This window comes from Trachypithecus francoisi, unplaced genomic scaffold (genome assembly GCF_009764315.1).
Source record: "Trachypithecus francoisi isolate TF-2019V2 unplaced genomic scaffold, Tfra_2.0 Lachesis_group0, whole genome shotgun sequence".
Taxonomy (NCBI): Eukaryota; Metazoa; Chordata; class Mammalia; order Primates; family Cercopithecidae; genus Trachypithecus; species Trachypithecus francoisi.
Genome location: NW_022681453.1, coordinates 167,394,168 through 167,406,333, shown reverse-complemented (window position 1 = coordinate 167,406,333; position 12,166 = coordinate 167,394,168). Strand labels below are relative to the sequence as shown.

At 34.7% G+C, this 12,166-nt stretch overlaps 1 long non-coding RNA gene across 1 annotated transcript in view; it reads right to left on the bottom strand.

Moving 5' to 3' along the window:
* Nucleotides 1-3,136: 3,136 nt before the first annotated feature.
* LOC117084225 overlaps nucleotides 3,137-12,166 on the bottom strand; it is a 99,888-nt gene continuing 90,858 nt past the window's right edge. The window contains exons 2-3 of the long non-coding RNA XR_004437362.1: nucleotides 8,562-8,666; nucleotides 3,137-4,011 (exon numbers count right to left, since the gene is read on the bottom strand). This is a non-coding gene — a long non-coding RNA (uncharacterized LOC117084225). The remainder of the gene's footprint in view (nucleotides 4,012-8,561; nucleotides 8,667-12,166) is intronic.

Sequence of the window (12,166 nt, the reverse complement as noted above, 5' to 3'; positions counted from 1 at the left end):
TGAATGGATAAAGTAATTATACTAGTTGGAATGAAATCATTCCAAGATGGCAGTGGAAAAAGGAAATCTGGGAAGTTATGAGGCAGTAATTTTGAAAATTTGCAGCTATCTTGGGGAAAGTAGTAGATTCCACAGCTGTAAAATTGAAGGTTCAAGCTAAGTTCAACTGATGTCCAAAGGATAAGGGGCTCCCATTATCCTTACTTAACTGGGGTAAGTTACTCCCAGCATTGTCAATGTTATATTCTACATTTTTCCGTAGATACTATCTGAGCAGAGTCCTAAACGATATTTATCTACTGATTGGCGTTCCACCTGGAGTCTGCATTTCTATGGACTATCTAAGTCTTCTCTCATCCCCTCTAATAAATTATTCACTCCCACACAACTTCCACCTTCCCCAAATAGAATCACACAAGCTGTCCACACCAATGCTCACTACTAGTACTTCTTTCTCCACTCTTCACTCATACCACTAAGACAAGTAGAATGAAAACGTTTAGAAAAGCACTTGTTTAGGAAAGGTTTACTTATATCTCACCCAATTAAAACATGTAAACAGTGAAGTGGCATACAAGAGACCTGGGTTGATCTTTAATTTGGAAACGTTCACATTCTTTGGGGAAGTCTCTTCACTCTTTGAATTTGAATTTACATATACATAAAATGATGTTTGGGAGCTGGGTGCAGTGGCATGAGCCTGTAATCCCAGCTACTTGGGAAGCTGAGACAAGAGGATCACTTGAGCCCAGGAGTGGGAGGCTGCAGTGAGCTGCATTCCCCCCACTGCATTCCAGCCTGCACAGCAGAGTGCGAGCCCATCTCTAAGAAAGAATGTGTATATATATGATGTTTGGGGACCAGATCAGTTCCACAAAATACTTATTTGATGAGATGCTATTCTTCAAGCAGAAAAAAACTTCCACTGAGGAGCATGGTGAATCAACACAACTTACCAGAATAGTAAATCCCCTGAGAGTGCCTCCTTTAAGAATTCCGGTGTAATTGTTTAATTATGTCAAATCTGCCATATCCAAAACAAAGGGTGTCTCTTCTAACATTTCACATTGACAGGGCAAATCTCGGTCGAATGCTTGGATGGATCCAAATACGTATGCTTCCTTCACCCCACTTCCATCCATCTATATCCATACTGGTTTCTTTCCAGCTCTTGCTTCTCCTGTTATTTTTAGGATAAGTTACATCCAAGAATATATTATCCAGGTGGTACTGGGGCAGCTTTATCCAAGTTCTTTAGACTTCTTCCTTCTCAAGGTCACCTTTACTCTGGGCCTTCTTCAACTTAACACTTAGAGTCTGTTTCTGCTATTTTCAACTTTATTTTCTGCATTATAACTTTTCATATTAAAGTAGGAACTGTGTATTCTTGTTTTTGTGTTTTAGAACTTTTGTGGAAGGCTTCAACCTTTTCTGAGATGTTTTTGAACTAATCTCCCACCCCTTTTTGTTTTCTATTTAGTATTTGCTTTCAGCTCTTTTTTGCCTTCAGTATTTTCTTCACTTTAGTGTAAATGGGGCTTCTGTTTGGTTTTGTTACCCAACCGCAGTAGACATTTTTACTTACGCTTTATTTTAGCTGTTTTGGAGGACAGTAGATGGTGAGCTTCAGAGATTATCATACTACTTTTCTCTCTCAGCAGAGTTCCAAAATTATTTTTAGAAGAAGACAGGTGAGGAGCTCTTAATAACTCATCTGTCCTTTATTTATAACACATTTATTCACATTAAAGGCATACCAAACAGTTTTAATAACCTTGTACATCCAAGGGCAGAATACTTAGTAGGGGACCTAATGACATCATACATATGTAGAAATAGGTTTTCTAGAGTTCAATTGCATGTAATTTAATGAAGATATCCCATTTGTCTACTTAAAAGATCTTACCGTCAAGTTGATCCAGAGCAGAACTTTGAAGAAAGGAAAAAATGCTTAGAAACAACTTGTTATCCCAAGTAAGTTACTTAACTTCTTAGCTTCATTTCCTCAACTGTGTAATGGGTGTAATAATAATATCTATTATATTAAATAAGATAGTTTGAATAACATATAAATGCTGATTTTCAACATTTTTGACCTATAAAAATGGCAATTTCATATTTTCAATTCTGCCCCAACATAATACATGAGCCAGAATAGGTCATCAATAAAAGTCAATTGTCTTAAACTGCTCTTTATCCAACTATTCACCCAGTGCCCCAGTAATTCCCTGCTCTGCTTTTTCCTAATTACATTCACATATTAAATATACTCTTTTCTACTGAAGCTCAGAAATAAAAGACTGTCATTCTGAAAGTTGTGATTCATCTACCACATTTTTGTCAACTGTTTTTCTGAATAAAAATGCACATTCTGTAGAAGTTAGAAAAACACAAAAGACTTATAAAAGCACTAATAACCCATCATTCATCATCCCTGAAAAATAAATTACTCATTGTTTATTTAAACTTCCAGATACATAGATAAATATAGAAACAAAACTTTTAATATATAGGGAGAGGAGAAAGCATTTTCATTTTAGTTCTCAAAATAAGTCTTACAGCTATGATTTTATATTATTTGAATTTAATATATTATTAACAAATGTGCCGTCAATTAGTCTTTTACAACATATTTTTAATGGTTATGTGATATTCTATTTTAAGGAGACATCAAAATGTATTTAAACAAACCCCTGTATATTTACAAGTGCTATTTCACATTATAGAAAGTATTATGAAATTCTGATAAATAAATGTCTGCAGAAATTCACATTTTTTAAGGATGAACTATTAAAGGTAGAAATTGTTGGTCAAAAGTTAGCCAAATTTTAATAGTTTTGACAGTTTTACAAGTTGCTCTGTGGAAATGCTGCAATCAATTTACAAAACCAAGGGCAGTTATACCAGCAGTTATCAAACATTCTAGTCTCAGACTCTTGTATGCTCAGAATAGTTGAAGTCCCCAAAGAGTTTTGGTGAAATGGATATTTTTGATATTTATCATTTTAGAAATTAAAGCTGAGAATATTATAAATGTGTATATATTGATTTTTAAATAACAGTAATAAACACTATATGTTAATAAAAATAACACATTATGAAAAATAATTATATATTCCACACCAAAAGACATGTACTGAAAGGAGTAGCTTTGTTTTTCATTTTACAAATCTCCTTCATATCTGGCTAAACAGAAGACAACTGGATTCTCATATCTACCTCTATAATTCAATGTGCTTTTGGTTGACATACATGAAGAAAGTCTTGACTCATACAGACATGGAGTTGAAAAATAGAGAAGTATTTTAATAGACTCTTCATGTAAATTGTAGACATTCTTTGATAAAACCCAGAACTCAACAAGTTGTAGTTTCTTAAAGGTTAGTTGCAGTATGAAATGGGAAGTGAATGTTTTCTACTCTGTTGCATTAAAATCCATTCTTCTATCTTGCATTTTTACCCACTCATGATTATGTAACACCATGTGTTGGTCATTTGAAAAATACTCTTCTTCATGGTTATACAGATATTATAATCTTTAAAACATTCTGTTATATAACATTAAAAAATGTATTTATTAATGCTACCTTCCATTTCTTGGAAGTATTGGGGAGCTGTCAAGGCATGGTCTCTTGAAAGATTTAATTTTATAATTGGCTGAAAATACTGTCAGTTGTTTTTCCTGAAGCCACAGGCCATCTTTATCTATTTGCAAGAAAATGTCTGCAAAATATTCAACTTTGAATGCCCATGTTTGTCTGTACATTCTTTCAGGTAAAAATGGTGGCTCTCAAACAAAAGGGACTAGTGCAGCTGGCATCTCAAACAATCACACAAGTGCTTTTTTTTGAGACAATTGTCATACTTTGGTATGCAGCAGAAGCACTTCAAATATTCTTCTCTTTCATCACTCAGAATGTTTAAGACTTGTACTCAAGGTTGAGATTTAATAAAATTAATATTTTTTACTACTTCACCAAGGACTTTCTTAAACGAAAATGGTTTTTCCTCCTGCAAGTAAATAGTAATGAAGAATATAATTACTCCTAGTGCAGTTTGTTTTCATAGTCTTAATTTTTGCTAAGACTCCACTGCTTTTGCATTATCAGTACAAGTGCCAACACAGTGAAAAGGCAAATATCATCTTAGTATTACTACGAAAATAGTTTTGACCTAATGGCCTACTGAAAGGAAAAGAGTGGGTCCTGCTATTCTATTATACTTATTACAATTATCATAAGTATTTTTTCTACCCTCCTTTAATTGAATGGAAACAGGGATGGATTGGAAGAGCTGTTTTCTCCTTTCTTTCCCCCAGCAATATTTACTATTTAATTCCACTTACTAATACTCAAAGAAACAAAACAAAACTTCTCAATTGACAGTGCAATGACACAACAAAGACACGGGTTCTTGAATTCAAAGTGGAGCAGGAGAGATGGTAAATACACATTTACTTCAAATATATAGATACACACACGTGTATATATGTGTGTGTGTGTATATATATATATGTAATTTATGTGTTTAAAGCACAAATTATTTTGGTAAAGAACATCTCATGCCTGTTTTATCTCCACATCCCTGAGACTGACAATGGGATGCCTATCAATTAATTCATTTAGAGAGCCATACACAAGAAATAAATTATTTGTCCTCTGGAGCTTGTCACAGGGGGATTTTTAAAAAACCATTAAACAGAAAGACAACTGTTCATCTTAGAAAGATAAAAGGTCAATTCTTCCTCTTCAGCTGATAGGTTCTTAATAATAGTGATATCTACTAATAAGATGTTTTACATAGTGTAAAGCATGTTCACATACAAATTACTTAGCCTCTTTGAACCTCAGTTTTCTTATATGTAAAACTGGATTAACAGTACATTTTGTATTTAAAAAGATAACGTATATGAAGTGTTTAGCATTTTTGCTTGACATCTAGTTCAGTTCTCAGTAATTGATGTGGTGGTGATGGTGGTAATAGTAGCAGTAAGATCCTAGTAATAGTAGTAGGAGTTGTTTTAGAAATTAGTAACTGAGGCCTGGGGAAGTTAAAGCGCTCTTTCATTAACACCCAGAAGGGAAGAAATGAAGCTGGTCTTCAGAGGCAGGCTATTTTCACTCTGCGTCCTAAATTCTTCCCCCTGGACTGTTTTTATACTTCTGGGGCTCTCAGAAAATATTCTCAGCTATTCTGTTAGCTTGATCTCCTACCATCTGAGAGTGGGCTTCCTTCAAACAAGCAAATTTCCAAGTATTTCTAAACTGCCCATCCCCTACACCATTCTTTAGTTCGGTATTTCAAGACCCCTAACAGAAATGGCACATTTACATGTAAGCACAGGATAGTGAAGTGTTTACAACAAGTGCTTTGGAGCAAGCAAATATGAATCAGAATCCAGCTTTCCTTTCCTATGTACACGACATTGGGCAGCTAATTTCTAAGATTTTGCTTCTTCTTCTATGAAAATGGAGTACTAGTACTTGCCTTGTGCAACTGTGATGGTTACTATACGAGGTAGCATCTAGAAACAGCTTAGCACATTGCCAGGCACCCAGTGCATGGTCAATGAATGACTATTTGAGGACTAACTATTACAGGAATGTTTACTCTTCTGAGTCCTGATTTCTAGTCTCCCAGACTAAATAGGTTCACTGTTTTCCTCCAGGTTCAGTTCCCAGACACATCACAGAATTATAAGAATATTAAAAACTCAGGCTTATACCTACACAGGATTTTCTATAACTCTCTTTCTGCTTTGAGCTCCTAAAGCTATTTCATAGAAAAATGACCTTATTTTTAAATAGAGGGGGCAATTGAAAATCAGTGAACGGACCTACCCCCTAATGATTTTTTTCTCAGACATAATTATAATAATTAGCATTATAAAGTGCTAATTATCTTTGGACACAGAGGACCTGCACACCAGAGACAGAGGTCCGCATTAAGTAAAGTGGATTTCACTTTCTTCAGTTGTGAGATTTCTCTTTTTTCTTCTTTGTAATGATGCAAAGATATATCGTCCACCCAGCCTCATTTAAAAACTTTTTCCAGTTAAGGAAACTATCTCTTGGCCATCCACAGCCAGACTCCATATTGAGATTACAGATGTTCAAAGAAATTGTCTTTCCTTTGTATATTGTCATTACTTTTTGTGAAATGTTTGTTTTATAGTTCCAGGCCAGCACCTAGAACCTGGCTAGAATAAAAAACTGCAAAAAGCATAAGTTTCTTGTTTGAATGAAAGAACATTCCAACTAACAAATGGTAGATGGCTATCCTAGTGTGAGTCCTGAAAACTGGTGGTGTGATTGTTGAATGGGTTGGGGTATAGGAGAGAAACTCAGGGTGGGGTACATACAATTTCAGCTTGAATTACACTTAACAGGTCCTCTACTCCAACCATTTACATTTACAAAGAAGAAACGAAGGCACAGAACTCCTTCAGAAGAGAAGCAGAATTGAAAACTAGAGCTCCTGATTGTTCTCAAAATAATTTTTATCACACTGCATTGGGTTCTAAGTGAGGGACTTCTTATTTAGTAATGCCAAGGCCATGTGTTAATACGTAAAAAAAATTAGATGAGGAATGAGGCATTGATGTAAGATTATAGAGAGTATAAAGCTGGGCTTTCTCTTATCATCTGTTGTCAACAACAGATGTTACCCAGTCCTTACCATCAATGAACACAGAGACATTGGGTATTGAGGAAGGCTTTAAAACAGAATATTAGTAATGCAGAGCTATAAAGAGCCACGATCATATTAATACAATCCTCTATGCACATAGTGACCTGTCTGCAGCTCCAGCCTATAGAAACCCAGTTATTCACTTGTAGGGGGCAGCATCATTCTCAGAAAGCACTATTCAATTGGAAGTGCTCATCTGTGTTAGGTCAAAAACTACTTCCTCTAAATATCCATTCTGTGTATTGAAGTACAAATGAGTCCCACTTAAGAAAAAACAAAACAAACCAATTTCCAATGATTTAAAAATACTAACGTGACCCTCTTAAGTTTACTCAAAGCTAGTGTTTCTCAAACATCAGCTGTATCAGAATCCCTGAAGGATTTGTTAAAACAAATTGCTAGTCTCTACTCTGAGCTTCTGATTCATTAAGTGTGGTACGGTACCCGAGACTCTGCATTGCTAACATGTTCCCAGGTAACCCTGATGCTGTTGGTCTGAGAACCACTTTGAGATCCACATCTCTAAGCTAATCAGTCTGTCCATTACACCTTACAAGACATACTTTCCTAATCTGACACCCTTCTATTTGTCTTTTTTTTTTGGAATGCTTCAGAAATTTAGCTGTTATCTTTTTTATGTAGTTTATATTTGTTATGGCTTTCCTTGGTGGACATATATGACTTTTTTACTTGAAAATAAACACATTTTTCTTTAAAATGTCGTTAAATAAAAGTGTAATTAGTGATATAAAGCAAGATGACTAAAAAGAATCTCTCCTTATTATGTTTGCATAGCCTGTATACAAATTATTTGAACCAGAATGCATTTGCTAAGTAAATTATTTCTATTTCCATTACTTAATAGTGAATATTATGGTGATTAGGGGAAAAATAAGCTTTCTTTTTTCTTTTTAGATGGAATCTCACTCTGTCACCCATGCTGGAGTGCAGTGGTGTCATCTTGGATCACTGAGCTCAAGCGATTCTTCTGTCTCAGCCTCCCAAGTAGCTGGAATTACAGGTGTCTGCCACCACGCCCAGTTAATTTTCACGTATTTTTAGTAGAGATCACCATGTTGGCCAGGCTGGTCTCAAACTCCAGACCTCAAGTGATCCGCCTGTCTCGGCCTCCCAAAGTGCTGCGATGAGCCACCACGCCCAGCTAAAAGAAGTTTTTCTGATAGTAACTTTGTTTTCCCATTCTGGAGTTTATGGCTATATGAAAAAGTCTGAATTTATAAGCAGAAGACCTGTTTTTGAAATCCGGGGACCTGTATTTCACAATGGCTTTGATGTGTTTTGATTGTGCACCTTTAGACAACTTATCAGTTTCCTCATTTTTATACAACAATAAAATAGTAGCAGCTACCCATTAAATTCTGTACAGAAGCTAGGGACAGACACAATAACATTGCATATCTATAAAGGCTTTGTAAATTTGGGTATTATATCTAATGTTTATGCACATGCTGTTTGATTTTTTTCATCTGGAATTCCACTCCATTAGAGGAAAAGTAACATACAAATTCAGATTATTATAAGTCTTCAGGCATAAGGCCTCCATTGATTAAGTACATTGCCTACATAATTTCTCCTAACCCAAATGAATCTCCATTTAAACCAAGCTGGTGGTTATGTACTGTCTCCAGAGGATGCCAAGTATAAAGTCCTTGAGTATATGCATCTTGGATCCTCTGATTAGACAACTGCAGTGTTGAGACTTCAAGTTCCCCCTTGAAGTCCACAGACAGTTCCTGTAATTTTACTCAAGTTTTAAATGTATACTCTTTGTTAAGAAAGAGTGACAATGATTTGATTTATTTTCCATGACTGGGGTTAGGGGTGGGGGAAACTCTAAGAATGTGACTTACCAGTGAGGTTCTAGTTCTGTAAAACATAGGTCAAGTTTTGATAGGCCAATGTTGGACTATAGGGCTGAAGTTGTTTTCCACCACAACATATAGACTTCTACTAACCTGAAAAAACAAGAGAAAATCAGTTGGGTCAGCTGAGTATTCCTTTATGAGTATGGAACAGACTTACATAACAATTCTGCAGGTAATGGCTCTGGAAAGGTCAACCACTTATTTTTGGACAACTCTTTTCTATTCTGTATAACCACTTTTTCACCAAAATTATACTAAATAAATATGCTATAGGAAGCTATATTTTGACATGACTGTTTCAGGCAAAGATACACTCACCAACTTACTCCACAAGAGTTTCTAATCAGAGAATATCATATGGATCTATTTGAATTGCTCCCATGCTTGGCTGAGCCCAAAATAATTTACTGTGCATATGTACACCAAGTGAGAAGGTTGAGGAGGTGTCACTTGTACATCTCTTTATTCTTTTTTTTTTTTTGTATGTGTGTGCTATTTTCATGTGTTTTGAAAGACTCTCTTGCTTAGCTTTTACTTTGCCGTTAAAGATTTTTTCTGTGCTATAACTGTATTTTTAAGTCTGGTTTGAGTTCAAGAAATCCACAAATTCACAAAAGATTAAGAACAATTTGTGAAAAAAATGATGCAGAAATAAAAAATGAATTGTCCAAATAATTTCCTTGCAGTCCTTCTTCCCCAACTACCACTTTCTATAAAGTTTCTTCTTCCTACTCTGTTAAGTGCCATGAGCTTTCAATTCATTGTATTTTAAGTACAAGCTATACACTTACTAACCTTCATGTTATTCTTTGCTACTTAACTAAGCTTGCTTTTATAGTTCAATTGATGTATTGTTCAACTGATATTTTTAATTGGTATATTTTGATGTATATTGACAATTGATATATATATAATTTATTTGATATATTTTGGGTATGGGGGTTGGAAGGAATCATTTCATAATTTTTCTACTTAAAAGAAATCTTCTTTCATTTAACAGCTTTTCCCACGGGGATAGAGTTTTCATGAATCAATCAAAGTCATTAAATGAGGTATATTGTACGTCTTTTAAGATTCACAGGAAGAAGCAGCAACAATTTACCCAGGCAGAGGGTAGAAGTTTAGACCTTGGTTGCCTGATTCCTAGAACAAATCGTTTACTTTTACTTTTTTTTCTTTATATTTTGACTTTTTTTTTTTGGTCTCTCTCCTGCCCTTCCGGTCTCCAGGTCAAATACTTGACACCTGAATGACGTTCAATTATTTAAAAGATGGATTGGCCAGCTCAGTTCCTATCTCAGACAGACTGTCCTTAAATGTATTTTCAACATGTCTTCAGACAGTTATTTTTCCTCTGTTCAATTTTGTTCATCTTCCTACTTAACTTTTCAAGTGCTACGATTTCCTTTTTAAATGTAGTATTGAGAAGTGCAAACATTATTGGAAAAGAGAGTCTTACTAGCATAATTGTGCATTATCTTCCTTTTATATTGCAGATGGAAAACATTAAATCTAGGGGGAATAGAAATATGCTCAATCAGATATTGATAGTAAAATTTCCTCTAAAAATACTTACCTGTGGAAAAGAAAACGGATTTTGTTTTCAAGGCGGCAACTGTCCATCATTTTTAAAAGAGCTAAATGACAGAGAGAATTAAAACTGTCTCTTGAGAGTCAGACTTCTGCTGATGCTACCCTTTCCTATCTTTTGCAATCTGATGTTTTATGAGGGATTTGGATAGGATGGCAGGGAGGGAGTGGTCCTGGAAGGCTGTGTATCATAATTTAAAGGTAAGAGTACTTGGAAAGGAACACAGTGCTCTGTCCCATGGCTTCGATTAAGTTTTAGTCAATAATTACTTACAAAAAGTTTAAAAGCTTTGTTAGAAAAATAGTAAACAATAAAATACACATATTTAAGATGTACAATATAGTAACTTTGACCTGTCTTTACACACAGATTTGTATCTGTGAAACTATCACCAAAAGCAAGACAGTGAACATATCATATCCATCATCCCCAATAGGGTCTTCACACCTCACCCTGATCTCAGACAACCACTTATCTGCTTCCCATCTCTACAAGTGAATTTGTATTTTCTAGTTTTATATATAAGTGGAATTAGACAGTATGTACTCTTTGTGTCTGGTTTCTTTCATTATGCATAATTATTTTTAGATTCATCCAGGTTGCTGCATGTATGAATAGCTCAGAGCTGATTAGTCTTTGTGTGGATATATATGCTTTCATTATTTTTGGGTAAATAAATAGGATCGAAATGACTGAACTCTGTGGTAGGTATATATTGAATTTAAAAAATTCCAAACTATCTTTCAGAAGAGTTGTACCTGAAAAAATAAACATGAGACAAAATACTTGAAACAGTGGTTTTTAAGACAGTGAACAAGGTAGACAGGTAAATTTTGTCCCTGTTACTCTATTTTGGCCAGAAATAGAAGAACAATAATTATTTTTAATTTATAAAGAAAATTAAAGGAGAACATAGTATTTTAACATTGTTTTCAAAGGAGGGCAGGAGAACTTTAATTGCAGAGATGACACACAGAAGCGTTAGTCAAAACTGGAGTTTTATTTCATTGCTCTATTTGCAGTGGCTCATATGGAGACCTGAAATTTCATATAACTGCAAATTTTGAAGTTTGATTTTTTTATTAATGATAATCGCCAAAGCTTTCTCAATTAAAAAAGAATTTTTCTTTTGTGTAGTAATTTCAAATGTACACAAATACTTTAATTTCCTAAGTCTTTCTTCCAAATTGGAATTCTTATGGAAGTCTTCAAAAAATACTAACAGAAGTGTACTTGCTCAAATCTAGAAAGTACTTGCCTTCAAGACCGTTCTCTGAACAGACCAAATTGCCTGGAATTTTTGCCTGATTGATATCTTAGGACTCTGATTTTATAGCTTTGTGATTTATGGAAAGTTTTTTAGCTTTTCTAACCCTAGGTTTTCTTAGCTATGAATTGGAGATGACGATCATAATATTTACCTCCTATGCTTGTTGTATGAATGAGACAATCTGCATCTAATATTCAGCACCGTGCCTAGCTTATAGTAAATCCTCAATAAATGCTAGCTATTATAGTAATTATGACTGTGAAAAAGATAATGTAAAGCAACAAGGCACATAGTAAAAATGAGCTCACAAAGGGAAAATGCCAGGGAGCTAACTGCAAACTTTGATGATTTTCAAATTTTGAGTAGGTTTTGGTTAACAATTTGGGCCTAAAGCTGAGTGGTGCTCACATAGACTTTGCTAGGATCATAAACGGGGCACTCTTTTGCCAGTAAAGTAACTTGACAAAGCTTTAGGGCTCTACCACAAAGGGACCTACAAAATTATGATCAGGAAATTGAATAACTATATAAATTGTCTTTTGTCTTCTTGGGAAGTAGAGTATACCCACAATACAGAAGTAGTTTATTAGGAGGCAGGCAGTGACTACCTAGCTCTGTGGGACTGTAAACTTTTTAAATTAGGTAATTTTCAAATCAATTTCACTCTAGCAATTCACCCCCTCTCTAAAAATACTATTCTTACAGAAATAAAGTTGTTTCTTAGACACA